The 15429-nt window shown below is 36.4% G+C and overlaps 1 protein-coding gene across 6 annotated transcripts in view; it reads left to right on the forward strand.

Annotated features, from left to right (window-relative positions):
- MBD5 (methyl-CpG binding domain protein 5) overlaps nt 1–15429 on the forward strand; it is a 254423-nt gene that overhangs the window by 133532 nt on the left and 105462 nt on the right. For 5 of the 6 annotated variants that reach the window (XR_013347482.1, XM_077829817.1, XM_077829816.1 and 2 more), the window contains 2 exons: nt 2044–2236; nt 8063–8120. The gene's annotated coding sequence lies outside the window, so the exon portion shown is untranslated. The remainder of the gene's footprint in view (nt 1–2043; nt 2237–8062; nt 8121–15429) is intronic. The other variant, XM_077829818.1, reaches the window with a different exon arrangement.

Consider the following 15429-nt stretch of genomic DNA (forward strand, 5'->3'; position numbering starts at 1 on the left):
TTCTTGAATTCCTACAAACTATTAAAGTTCACAGCTGAGAGCCCAGTCCTGTAAAACCATATTCACACAAGCTTCTATTGGAACCATTGGCCTGAGTTAGGGATTGAAAATACTTTTAATGGGGAGACAGCTACCTATGTATGAAATCTATAGAGGCCATATGACAAAAGATGCTACCACATTTGATTGGTATCATCTGCCATCTGACTAGAGGCCATAGGCTTAAAGGCTGTGAAGAATGAACTGTTTTTAACCTTATAGGTGATCTTTTCCGTAGATCAGGTTTCAGGCATATCAGGAGGCCGCTGTCTTGTCCACTCCTGCTTTGTACATAGATAGAAGCATCCAGTGTGAATGGATTTTAGTCTATCACCTTTCATGAAGAGATATCTATACACACACAAAAGACAGTGTCCCATATTTCAAGAAAACCTAAATGCTAAAGCCCTACAATAATATATATTTAAAACATACTGTTTAGATGAGCACATTTAAGCTTATATTTAAATCCTCTGCCTGTGAAAGACTATAACAGCTCCATAAGAGATTCAGTGGACCTAGGAAATAATGTGATTATTTTTTAATGTATTGATACCTATTCTCTGATTAAACCCTGGCTCAGTTTTACTCTTACATTGAGGAAGTACTGTTTTCAACTAATAAAATCTCATGATTAGTTTTTGTTGACTTCATTAGTGCTGGTAATTGATAAAGATGAAATATTCTCCAAGAAAATGGAAGGGTTTTGTTTACATGCTTAATTAAGACATTCAGTAATAATATTTAATATAATGGATTAAGTTTGTAATTTAATATATTCAAGATTTTGTACTACACTGTACCTTGTAAGAATCTTCATATTACCTTGAAGATCCAGTAAACCTGGTAGATTGTTTTGTTTTATGGGAGTGGGATTGGATATGTGAGGGGATGTTATTTGTTGATTGTAAAACCCAACTGTACCAGCTCCCTACTAAGATCCTAATTATATATTCTATAAACTAGAACTGATTCAACAGACATAGTGTAAGATCCCGAAAATATGTATTAGGTTTGTTGCACTTCTTTTGATAAAGCACTTTTAATCAATTCTGATATAATTCTGTTGGTTTTCAGTAGAGTATTTCTAATGGGTCTTCAAAATATTGGTGTTAAACTAGCAGACTTTCCAAGTATTGCCTTTTAGGAGATTACATTAGCTCTCCTTTCAGTCTGCCTTCAATCTGATTGGATCCAATGCTTTTCTCCTTTAAAAGAAACCAGCTAATTGAATTAAAGGGCTATGCAATGACTCCTAGTTGCTCTCAGTGGCAGAGAAACTGAAACTGCTACATTAAAAGTCTGCTCTGGAGAAACTTACGTACTGCAGCACACTATGTTGCAGCTCAATGACAATGTAGTGCTGTCTTCTTTTAAAAGATAGCAGCATTGAGTGCCATCCGTGCACTGTTTCTGCAATGGAATGTGCCAGCAATTCATGTACCTGCACAAAATCCTAGTGAACGGCTCACAACCTGTATTGGCAGATTGCTTTGCAGAATAGAGGCCATTCAGTTTGCAATACAGAGAGAGAGAGAGAGAAATACTACTGCAAGTTGCATATTTTTTACATCTTTTATCTTGTGATATTAACTACAGAATTGTCTTTAAATTATGAGGATTATTTGCTATGATACTTAAAACTAGAGTGTTTAGCTCATCTCAGCGATGGGTAATATAACTGAATTTGTTTGAGAAAGTGTTTCTTTAAATGTATACTTTTTTATATAATAATATCATTGCACAAACCTTAATTATCCATTTTTAACAGATCAATTGTTTCTGATTCTTGGATGTACACTGTAATAGCCTCCATGATTTAGCAAAAGATATCTTTATTTCTTTCTCCACCCCTTCCTCCTTTTTTTCTTTTAATAAATAAAATTATGGTACAGAGTATAAAGTAGTTTGAGAATGTTTTACAGAACAGCCAAGAAAAGTGAAAAAGTGAAATCAAAAGATTTGATTTGTGGTTTAATGTAAACAATATTACTGACTCAACAGATGTAACTTGGGGTGCAAAGAGTTCCACAGATGAGGGGTATAATAAGAAAAGGACCTAGCCCCAGTGACCCAAGTCCATAGCCAAACTACAGACAGGAGAGTCTCTGAAGCAAAGTTGAATGTGCACCCAGAAATTTCAGAAACCAAAAGGTCCGTAAGGTAACTAGAAGCAAGGCCATGAAGAGCATTATAAGTAAGTATTTTTTTTAAAAAAATCAATACGTTTTTATACTGAGACTTATTTTATTTTATTTTGGTATTAACATGCTACAATGGGAAAGATTATTGCTAAATATATTCCATGCAATAAAATTCTACAAAAGTTTGAGTTAATATTAGAAAACTAATCAAGAGAGCAGCATAGAGCAGAGAATTTCAGTATTTAACCAACATGAATTGAAAGTATAAACAATTTTGCAATTCATACTCTTTGTTTAAGACCAGCAGGGCATGCTTTACATGTTTTTGCTGCTAATTAAGTGAGGGGAAAAATACATTCTTGACCTGGTTTTAATTGATTTCATTCAGACAGTATATGAAGTTGAATATTTTCATGTGATAAACTTAACGTGTGTTGTGACAATGTGATTCATATAGGCATTAGTCATAAATGGTTATAATATACTTTGACATAATTAAACAGTGGAATGCTATTTATTTACATCAGAAAAGATTCAGCATTATCTGTGACCTAGATTACATTTTTGATGCCAGAGTAGCTGACTCGCACTAAGAAATTAAGCCAAAACTCTACTGTAATTTTTTTAAAAAGCTCTTTTTGTACATTTTTATAATCGAAATATAAGGTTATACCATATTGACAGTTAGCAGATGGAAAAAAACAATACATTAGGAAGCTCAAAGAACACACTGGGAAGCTATGCTATAAATACCAGGCTAATTCCAGAGCTTCAAGATTTTTCCAAAGCTTTTAGAGCATTTCTTAATCTCTTTGGGAGGGAGTTATTAGTAGTCCTTTTATCTGATTTTTTTTTTTAAGATTGTCTTACTCTTCCATAGGGCTATTTAGGGTACTGCCTTGAGATATTGTCCCTAAAACACACCTTCTGTGTGAAGTTATTTTTTCTATACCTCTTTGTTCTAGATTTCTCCTTGCTCACCCATTGTTTCTTCCTTTGGTAGTTTCAAGCAAACAATCCATAAGATGGAGGGGAGGAGCAAATATAGCATGTTGTGACTATAGTACATCACTGTATATAATCAACCATCTCCGCTTGTGTGAAATGCTCCACCAGAAAACTCAGACTCCTGTGTGCCTCAACTCATTTTGAATCTGAGATTCAGTGGTCAAGCTCTCCCTTTATAGGTTAAGATAGCAGCCAGCCTTTTGGCTGAGTTTCATGAAGACTTGGGTGGCCCATAAAGTCATGGATGTTTTCTGTCACAGTCACTGTTGTAGCAAGACTCACCAAAGCTGCATGGCTTCCAGATTTCCAAACTCTGATGCCAGTGCAGTGTAGTATGTTAAAAGTAAGTGACTGCTTGTCTTTTTCCAGTAGAAAGGCTATGCTAAGTAGTGTATTACTCTACTGTTGTAGCAGACCGTAGCCAGGTCACAGAATCACTACAATAGTTAATAGGCCCTAAGACAGGATGTCACTAAGAGAAGCCCTGAATTCAGAGCTAATTTTATTTTTGTATGTGTATCCAAGAAAGAAGAGATTTTATGGGCCACTGATATTTGACTGCAAAAAGCATGAAATTGTAAGGATGAAGACAGGTTTCAGAGCAGCAGCCATGTTAGTCTGTATTAGCAAAAAGAAATGGAGTACTTGTGGCACCTTAGAGACTAACAAATTTATTTGAGCATAAGCTTTCGTGAGCTACAGTTCACTTCAAATGCATCTGATGAAGTGAACTGTAGCTCACGAAAGCTTATGCTCAAATAAATTTGTTAGTCTCTAAGGTGCCACAAGAACGCCTTTCCTTTTTAAGGATGAAGAGTCTCTTAGGACTCCCTATTGAAGTTAGCAAAATGCAATAGTCACTGGAGAGTGATCAGACAGAATCCAGACTAATTAAAATGTAAGAACTCTCCACTCATGAAATGTCATTTTGATTCCTGCACCTCTGTTTTGTTTGAGTAATACTTTTAGGAAATTGTACTATTTCCAGGAATCTTAGACCTGTGTGTGTTCATGTTCATGTTCCTTGAATACCCAACGCTAGAGGAAACGGAACAGAGCACACACGAAAAATCTAGATCACAGGTCTTCCAATCCTAGTGGATTCTAATTTTGCATAAACACACAAATTGTTGGTGTTGTTTTATCCTCACTTTGTATTTTCCTGAAAGTTATTGCTATTGTTGATATGTGTGAAAAAAGTTTCAATGTGTGGTACAGGTATTTAAAGTCTATCTTCATTGATGGTAGTTTTTAATATATAAAAGTGAACTGAAATAAGTGGTTTTTTTCATACGTAAATGAACATTCCTTAAGACACTACATCCAAAACAGGGTGAAATTCTGCCTTTGTTGAAGTCAATGGAAGCTTCAGTGGAGCCAAGACGCCTGGGTAGCTAAAACATTGGAAATGCATACATTTTAAAAATAGCACTGAAAGGTGTTTTATCTGAAAGAGGCGTGAGTTCAGGGATCTTTGTTTTTCCTGAAAGAGTTGATGACCTCACAAACATCTAAAATGAAACAGGGAGTTGCATTTATTTACCTTTATTTGTGTCACACAGTACACTTCTGTTACTCCATTAATGTATTTATGGGGCATTAAACATGTTAAAATACTTTTATATTTTAAGTAATACAAATATTCATTATTAATATTTATTAATAGGACTCATTTACCATTAGGTATAAGGGCACACAAGATGTTACATAGTCTCAGATATAAAAGAAAACATAACACAAGGAGAAACAAAATATCATCTGTTTTATGTACACATCTTTGGAACTCTCTGGTCTTGCTGAGAGTTTGGACCACAGCTTTCCTCAGCTTCATTCACAGGGAAGACTCAAACCAGCTCACTTGAGTTTTAACTTTGTCTCTGGCAAGAAGTAGAGTTCTTACATTTTTCAGAGTAACAGCCGTGTTAGTCTGTCTTTGCAAAAAGAAAAGGAGTACTTGTGGCACCTTAGAGACTAACCAGTTTATTTGAGCATGAGCTTTCGTGAGCTACAGCTCACTTCATCGGATGCATACCGTGGAAACTGCGGAAGACATTATATACACAGAGAGACCAGTTTCATGGTTTCTGTGTGTATATAATGTCTTCTGCAGTTTCCACGGTATGCATCCAATGAAGTGAGCTGTAGCTCACGAAAGCTCACGCTCAAATAAATTGGTTAGTCTCTAAGGTGCCACAAGTACTCCAGTTCTTACATTGTGACAAAGCAATCAGATTTCCAGATTTTCCGTCCTTTTGGGGAGGATCTAGCAGCTTCCTCGCTCTATTGCCTTCCAAGAGAGAGAGCACACTTTTTCCCTCCCTCTGCACATCCATATGTTCCTTACCCTCCTTTTTGTCTTCACCCCCTTGATGACCCCAGGTAGTTTGCTTCTTTCCAGGTGGTAGACTGAGCAGTTTTTCTGGGGTGGGTCAAGCCTTTGGCTTCCTTCATTCCTTATGAAAAGAACCTTTCTTTTCCGACCTAGTGTAGAGTATGTACATCCTATCTCTCACATGCTGGAAACAGGGTATCTGGGTACTCCTCTCCATTTTTTTTCTTGACACAGTACTTCACCAACGCCAGTTAAGGACTAGAATGAAAATTCTTTATTAAAGTTGTGTGACACTGGCTGGCAACACAGTTTGTGTTTGAGATTTCAGATGGCTATTTCATGAGGACTCTTTAGTAAAACAGTTAATAGACTTTTGTGGTTATGTTATCCATAACCTAAAAAATGAAGAAAATATGATTGTTCTTGGCTCTCTCTCCCAATTTTATTCTGAAATCATGCCTCTGAGACCTCAGTCTGAGTACATTTTTTCACTGGATGTAAAAATATTTCAGCAGTCTCCTCTTGAGTTTCCTTAGTAGAAAACTTTTGTATGTTGCTGCAGTAGCAACACATCTATTCTGTTCATTATACTTTGGTAAATGCCTGTAATACCACATTTGCAAAGTTACTTTTTATCCTTATTATACACAGACAAGTAGATACCTCATGTTAAATGTTATGTGATTTTTCAAAAATTCAAATCTTTTTTGATGAAATTCATCCCTGTAGAAAGAGCCAGCACATGGCCATTGCACCAATTACTTCCCACTTATACCCTCACAATAAGGCTTATTTTTTAATAAAAATCCTCTGTCCTCTGTTGTCCAGTCCCAGCATCTGGGAGTCAGAGGTTTAGAGACACGCAGAGCATGGGCTTGCATTCTTGACCATCTTGGCTAATAGCCATTGATGAACCCATCCTCCATGAACTTATCTAATTCTTTTTTGAACCCAATTATACTTTTGGCCTTCACAACATCCCCGGTAACAAGTTCCACAGGTTGACTGTGTGGTGTGTGAAGAAGCACTTACTTCTGTGTGTTTTAAACCTGCTGCCTATTAATGTCATTGGGTGACCCCTCATTCTTGTGTTATGTGAAGGGGTAAATAACACATCCTTATTCACTTTCTCTGTACTATTCATGATTTTTATAGACCTCTATCATGTCCCCCCTTAGCCATCACTCTTCCAAGATGAATAATCCCAATCTTTTTAATCTCTCCTTTCATGGGAGCTGTTCCATATTTCTAATCATTATTACTGTTAATTGATCAGTTTGTTCCAAAACCACCTCTATTGACACTGCAATCTGGGACAGCGCCTCAGATTTATTACCTAAAAAGAATGGCTCAGGTATTGGAATCTCCCTCACATCCTCTCCGGTGAAGACCGATGCAAAGAATTCATTTCGCTTGTCCACAATGGCCTTTACTTCCTTGAGTGCTCCTTTAACACCTCAGTCATCTAGAGACCCTACTGGTGGTCTGGCAGGCTTCCTACTTCTGATGTACTTACAAAGACTAACAGGATTTTTTTTTCTTTTGCTAGTTGCTGTTAAAATTCTTTTTTAAGGCCAATTTTAAAAAAATTCTTGATTGGCCAGTAATCTGACTGGTGATTGGATAAAAGAACACACAAATGTAGAGTAATCTTTATTTAAAATTTCTTTTTTTTAATAGAGAGAGGCTGTGGAAGTGATAGTTAATCCCATGAATTTATCCTCAAGAGTCAATAACAGCACTCAGAGACCTACTCTGAGTTCCTATTTGTTTTATTTAAAAAAAATGATTTGATTAAATATTTACAAGCATGACAGACACTTCTGCAGCTGCCTTTTATTTGGCAACTGGGGACTTGATGGGGTAAATACCCAAAATTACTATTTAGGGCCAAATTTTGGCCTGGCTTGCATACAGCACACAAGAGAAGAAGGGAGTGCAAAATGTGTCTTTGCAGTGCAGCTTTGAGTATCCCCTCATGGGTAACCTCTTGAGTGGGTAAGCAGAGACTACAGAGCTGCTGCATCCCTCCCTCCTGCAGATGACCAGAAAGGAGGCCCAATGGGGGTAGTCACTGGATGGAGTCTTGAGTTTGTCACCTCCACTGGCAATACATCAGGCAACAGAGAGTAGGAATAAACCTGGCATAATTTTAATCCCTTGCTGGAACAGGAGGGAGATTGTGATTCAGGGAGTACAAAACCACACTGCCCCTTACTCTGAAGTAAAGGCAAACCCACAATTGAGCACTTTATTAATATTATTGCTAAAATAAAAAATAATCTTGATTAGAACAGACTTAAACATCAGATTTATTTTGCCATGTTTGTGGTGTTTTAAACAAAATAATGTGCCTTTGTGTTAACAAGTAGGTAGTTGCTTCAAAGTCATTTGTTAGTAGAAATAAAAGACTACGAAATTTGTCTACCCAAGTGAGTTTATAAAAAATTTAGGGCAAACTGAGAATTATTAAAGGTTAAACTTTTATTATAATATACATTTGTGTATCTTCTGTATCAACTAGTCCTTTGTTTTTCAGCTTAGAATGAACAGGATGAACATACCCACCTTATGTCTAATCCTTAACAAGGAAAAAGGTCAGTTTTCGCTTCCTGCTACAATTAAATACTGTATCTTACTTTGTTAATTGCAAAGCAATAAGTACTTTTTAGTTGGACCACTTTTGATCACATGACTTGTATAATAAATCAAAATAATGCATGTTGGGATGGGGAGAGAGAGAATTTTATAACTTAGATGTGTATTCCCTAAACAACTCACTCAGGTCGCATAATGTAGATGATGTAGATGGAAGAGCTGTTAGAATTTTCTGTCTGAATGATTTTCCAATAGAAAATGCCCTTATCAGAAAATCAAAATTTTTCTCAGGAAAATTTCAATTTTCCATGAGGAAAATCAAAATAATGGCCTCCAGGCAGCCTGCCGGAGGCTGTGTCCTTACTCTCTGGCTCTCAGCTAACCCCACCCCTCTGCACTCAGTCTGGCTGCAAGAGAGGCAGACAGCAGGACACTCAGCCCTTGTCTTAGAAGAAGGTAAGGAGGCTGAGCATCCCTTTCTCTGCATCTTGGCTCTTGTCAATTTCACTTCCTCACAGCAGACAAAGTGAAATTGATAAGAGTCTTCCAGATGGGAAACGGAAGAATTCTGTGTTGGTTCTTCCAAAACTGAATTTTTCTAGAAATCCCTTCCTGGAAAAAATGTTGCATTTTTGGCTTTTTGTCCCAGTTTGGAATGATCCCCTGCCCATCCTCCTCCCCCACCTTGCAAAAAAAAATTTCTGGAAGGAGTTTCTATTTTCTGACTTGCTCTAGCAGATGGAGAAGATAAAGATATAAGAAAAGGTCATATATACAAGGATTGTTTATTTATTAAAGTATTACCCCTATAGTTAATGGGCTTCATGGGCCAAATGAAATATGTATGTGTGGTAATTGTTCATGGAGTGGAGGCAAATAAAAGGGGTAAAATCACCCACTTTTCTTTTGTTGTAGAAATGCTTGAGCTTCTGGACCCCTTTTCAGGAAACCATCTGTCAGGTGTAGAGATAACTGGTTAAGAATGGGAAAACGTAATACAGAATACCTTATAAATGTTTCAGTAGGGCCAAATCCTTATGTACACAAGTAGTTCTTTCTTATGTTTATTAATGGTATACCCATTAACTGAACTGGGGGACTACTCATGTGTGAGAGAGTTTGCAGAAGTTAAAATGGTTTTCTTTTTTGTTTGCTTGTTTATTGACAGTTACTTTATATTTATATTTTCCTACACAATTTAAGGGCAAAACTTTAGTCCCAAGAAAGTCAATAGGACCAGGATTCAATCCAAAAGTATAAGAGCCACATTTTAGTCCCACATGAGTGACAAGTATTGCCATATATTTTAAAGCATAAACTGTCATACTTAACTGAGTAAATGCAAGAGCATTTCATGCTGATGCAAGTGTAGCGGCTGCACATCTGAAATATTGTCCCTTAAAGTGATGATAATCGGATAATACTGTAATTGTACCCAAAAAAAAAAAAGCCACAACCACATACCTCCTAGAAGAAATTATATGGCGTACATATTAATATTGAAGCTGGGGCAGGAGGAAGGGAGAGAAGGTTGATTTCCAATGAACCCAATGATTTCCCTACACTGGGGGGAATCCTCCATATGTATGGCTAAGCAGACTGTAAGCACATGTGGTGTGAAGTTACTCCAGCAATTTTCTATAATTTATCATCCACATCTGGTCTTTTGTTTATATCTAAATTTCCTATTAATGTAATTTTAGTAATAGTAAACTGATGTTACCTGTCAGCTTTTTTACCACACAGTAGAAAAGTAAGCTGAAATTGGTATATGATATTTGGCTTGCCCCTAATATTTCAACATTGACTTAGAGTAGGCAGTTATTTGTTTTTTTTAATCTACCTTCAAGGGACCAATCCTGTGCACATTTAATCCCATGAATACCCTTTGATAGCACATGCAACTCTGTTGAAAAAAGTAAGAATATTTATGTAAGTAAGTGTGTGCAGGATCATGTCCAAAAATTGCAAACATCTCTTCAGGGCTCAGAATCACTCAAATTAAAAATATAAGAACGGATCTTAATGTCTTTATCTACATAGATTAGAATCCTAAAGAGACATTCATTTTATTTTACTGCATGATAATTGCAGGTTGGCACCAAAACACCATTAAATGTTATCCTAAATTCTTTCAAAAAGAATGCCAAACCTTCTTTACTGGTAGCAGCTAGTTTTAGTTTTCAAAACATGCTATAAGTGACTCATCAACCATGTTACAAATAAAATTGTTTGAAATATTGAATCTGCCATAGGTTTTTTTTCTTAAAAGAAAAATAAGTCAAAGAAATTTTTCCCTGAGGGGAGAAAAAGCATTAGGGTAACATTTTTATCTATCAAAATAAAGAGCATTGATTTAGTATCATTTATCTTCACAACTAAATGGAAAAGAGATTTTGTATATAATCTTTCTTCCATCTGCGCACACAAGTCCCATTAATGCTAACCAAAGCAATACATGCACAGAAGGGAAAAATACAGTCCTTTGGGAGTAACAACTTTATTGTCTTTTTGACTCTGTGTGTGTGTGTGTGGGTGTGTGTGTGTGTGTTATTTAAACTTGCTAAATGCTCATATTACACAAAAGTATAATTAGGTCTATGGCCTATTTAAAATAACCAATAGACTTCTGTGGTTGGGTGGTTTGAACACATCCTCAAATACTGATTTACTTCCTTCTTTCTGATTCTTGTTGCTTGTTCATAGTGAGCACCACATTATCTAAATACTTGAATTTAATTTACAAAATTTTTCATCTACAAATTCACATTGGACAACAAGAATAATTTGAAGCATTCATGAACAATGTGGCTGATCCAAAAACATTAGGATTTCAACTTCTGCTGCTGTACTTTAACCTATATTACTGAGTTGCTTCAATATTCAAACCAAAAAATTCAAATAAAGTTATCAAGGGGTTTATATCTTTTATCTTCTTACAATAAAAGAAGGTTTGGTCTTCCGTTTCAGTTTATTGAGAATCACTTTTTGAGGAAAAAATCCACTATAATTAATTGTTAGATTTTGTAAAACAATGAAAGATGTAGTATTATTGCAGTAGAAACATTAATAAATCATTCTGTACAGGTCTGTAGCATACTACATTGCAGACAGCCAGCATGAGCTCACTAAACACTGTTTTATTAGACCAAGTAATGATACAGAGCTTGTATTAAGGTGCCTGAATATTTAATTTTATGTTAACATAATTTGTTATTTTAAGAGTATTCTTCTCATGAAAGACTAGGGAAATTGTTAATTATTTGCTGAATGTTTCAGTAAACAATTTTAAGAACAGCACTTGAGGAAAAAAACATTTCATGTCTCTAAAAATAGCTTAGTCACATGACTTAATACTTTAGCACAAAAGCATAATTTACAGGTTTAATTTGCAATCCCACTATATTTTTTGACATTCTGTTGCACAGAAGCTCAGTCTGAATGACTCAAATGACTTAATATTTCTCTGCATTGAGTGCTCGGTACCTAGTACAAAGCAAGATGATTTAGTGTAATTTATACAATTTGGGTCTCTGCATTCTTTCTGCACAAGTGTGATTTTTTGTTTTTGTTTTTTTTTTGTTGTGTTTTTTTTTTTACTCTCGAATGCTTTGTTTTTGAATTCACACATTGCACAATTAATGAACTTTTGGGGTCATCTTAAGCAAGGGAAGAGTGTCGTACCAACAGATCATATCCACTGACTATATTTCCAGCGGGCTGATTTTTAAAAAAACATGTAAGTAAAAACTAATGGAGACTTTCGGTTCCATTTTTACATCAGTTTTTTAATTATTATTCTGTATTTTATCACAACTTAATGGCCTGTACGCAAAATGATTTACTGAGAAGCTGTCAGATAAAAGCAAAATTTTCAAATAGTTAATTTGATATTTATTGGGTCAATATTTTCTGCACTTACTTATTAAGTGCCTCTAGAATGTACAGCAAAAAGGTACTCGTGTAATTGTTTGGCCATATATTCTGCAGTCTAAAAATACTGATGAAAACTGAGTTCACCTTAAGTGATTTGGCCTTTGGGAACCAAGGGTCCAGAGTTTGGGTGAATAAATTTGGTCTTTCTATGTTATCTTTGGTCTTTCTTGGATCAACTTTTGAACTCCTAGTTCCTGTATTTGCAACATTGGTCTGGTGCTTAAAAAATATTTGCAGCTGAATTAGATATGAGGTCATAATCAGAATGTGACCTTCAAAGATTTTCTTAACTTGGTTTTCATTTCCTTCTCTCTTGATCTGACAGAATTCAGAAACTACATTGATAATTTTCTGGTGAACAGATTTATTAACTTAAGTCAGCAAGAGAAGCATTTAAGCCTGTTACATGTTGAATACATTTTTTAAATATTAAAGACTCTTCTTGTTGTGCCTATTGCACTTTGGAAGTTCACATTCCCTCTCCTTCAGCTGCAGAATGTTGTGTTTGGCCTTTTGAAGCCTCCTTGTTTCTTGGTTCGAAATCTCTTTCTTACTAGTATGTAATACCATCAGTGTTGGGGTCTTCCAGAGCTAACTGAATGTCAATGAGCTGTGGGAAAGTTTTGCTGAAGCTGTGACCTGAAATGAGCTCTTATGATAAATCCATCTCCCAGATCAGCCACATAGAATTAAGCTAAAAGCCATGCAACCAGAAAATCAGCCACTCATTCTCGCCCCAAACAATCAACATCTAGAGGGAAACTGCTCTTCTAGAAGTTAAAGTGTGGTAAGGGTCAGGAAATTCTCCCATAGGAAAGTAAATGTTGGGGGAGACAGAATATATGGAAAAAAAAATGCTTCCCAGCCATTTGGAGGTCTGTTTTTGTTAGCCATAGTGTCTCTTTAAAAAAAAAAAAGCAACCTTATGAAAGAGAGTTATAAATATTGTTGCTCTTTATGTGCTAGAATGTCTTTAAAATATTTCAAAACATCTAAATTAACATTATAACAAAGAATATTTTGAAATATGTGACCGGAATCTTTATTATGTAGACAGGTTCTTGCTACATAGTACTTTGTTTTTTGCTTCTTTAAAGTTAGAACTTGTTTTCTATCCATTTTAATTAGGAAGTGAGTTCCTTAGAGTTTCATGTTTGTGGATTGAAAAGAGGCCAGTGATTGAAAATAATAGGAATGACTTTCAGACATTTTAAAATGGAGACAAACCATTGTGGTCCTCTCCAGGTCACCTTTGATAGATCTGTATGGTGCTCAAGCCAGAGGCACTTGGTAATATACAATGAGTCTATCCTGAATGTGACGCAAGTGGATTGTATTCATAATGATGACTTAAAATTCCGTTCTACAGAGTAACTTCACTGTTTTAAATTGCCTCAGGTTCATACTTGGAATGTAAATTGTTAGACTGAATACAAATTTTATTTTTAAAAAGAAAAACAAACCTAAACTGACAAAATTGTTCTGTAGCTCTAATGTATGCATTAGAAATATATTTAAGAATTAATTTTGAGGGTACTTATTTCTTGATATGGAGTGATACTTTGCTAAGTATAGAATATGGTTTGTTTTTTTTTCAAAGAAAGAAGGAAAAGCTGTTACCTTCTTATCTGTTCATATCCAGGGCATCTCTCTCTCTCTCTCTCCCCCCAATTCTGAGTTCCTTTTCCCCTCTAATGTTCTAAGTTGTGGGGTGTTTGAAAAGGTATCTTAAATCCACTTTGATTCTTGTATGGAGCATACAAAAAGGACATAATTATAAGAATATTGTTCACTTTAGAGAGTAGCATTTAGTCCTTTCTAAGAAAGCTACTTATGGTTTTGCGTCTTCATTTTCCATTGAGATTGTCTGGTTACTGAAATTTGGGTGAAAAGCTCTTTTATCGGAGGTATGTCGGTGATGGTAGCAGCCAACAATGGTCACCAGATCTCCAGAAAAATTACAGGCAGCTTTCTCCATTCTTTTACTCTATATTGTTGTCTAAACATTGTGGCCCCCACTAATTCTGCTTTTCATTACTCTGACCAACTGAGAATTCATAGATTCCAAGGCCAAAAGGGACCATTGTGATCACAGAATCATAGAATCAGGGTTGGAAGAGACCTCAGGAGGTCATCAGGGTTGGAAGAGACCTCAGGAGGACCAACCCCAACTAAATCATCCCAGCTAGGGCTTTGTCGAGCCAGGCCTTAAAAACCTCTAAGGATAGAGATTCCACCACCTCCTTAGGTAATCCATTCCAGTGCTTCAGCACCCTCCTAGTGAAAAAGTTTTTCCTAATATCCAACCTAAACCTCCCCCACTGCTACTTGAGACCATTGCTGCTTTTTCTGTCATCTGCCACCACTGAGAACAGCCGAGCTCCATCCTCTTTGGAACCCCCCTTCAGGTAGTTGAAGGCTGCTATCAAATCCCCGGTTTCAGAGTAACAGCTGTGTTAGTCTGTATTCGCAAAAAGAAAAAGAGTACTTGTGGCACCTTAGAGACTAACCAATTTATTTGAGCATAAGCTTTCGTGAGCTACAGCTCACTTCATCGGATGCATACTGTGGAAAGTGTAGAAGACCTTTTTATACACACAAAGCATGAAAAAATACCTCCACCCACCCCACTCTCCTGCTGGTAATAGCTTACCTAAAGTGATCACTCTCCATACAATGTGTATGATAATCAAGTTGGGCTATTTCCGGCACAAATCCAGGTTTTCTCACCCCCCACACACACACAAACACACAAACCCACTCTCCTGCTGGTAATAGCTTATCTAAAGTGACCACTCTCCTTACAATGTGTATGATAATCAAGGTGGGCCATTTCCAGCACAAATCCAGGATTTAACAAGAACGTCTCGGGGGGGGGGAGAAACAAAGGGAAATAGGTTACCTTGCATAATGACTTAGCCACTCCCAGTCTCTATTCAAGTCTAAGCTAATTGTATCCAATTTGCAAATGCATTCCAATTCAACAGTTTCTCGCTGGAGTCTGGATTTGAAGTTTTTTTGTTGTAATATTACAACTTTCATGTCTGTAATCGCGTGACCAGAGAGATTGAAGTGTTCTCCGACTGGTTTATGAATGTTATAATTCTTGACATCTGATTTGTGTCCATTTATTCTTTTACGTAGAGACTGTCCAGTTTGACCAATGTACATGGCGGAGGGCATTGCTGGCACATGATGGCATATATCACATTGGTGGATGTGCAGATGAACGAGCCTCTGATAGGATGGCTGATGTTATTAGGCCCTGTGATGGTGTCCCCTGGATAGATATGTGAGCACAGTTGGCAACGGGCTTTATTGCAAGGATAGGTTCCTGGGTTAGTGGTTCTGTTGTGTGGTATTTGGTTGCTG

Source organism: Eretmochelys imbricata, chromosome 11 (genome assembly GCF_965152235.1).
Source record: "Eretmochelys imbricata isolate rEreImb1 chromosome 11, rEreImb1.hap1, whole genome shotgun sequence".
Lineage (NCBI taxonomy): Eukaryota > Metazoa > Chordata > Testudines > Cheloniidae > Eretmochelys > Eretmochelys imbricata.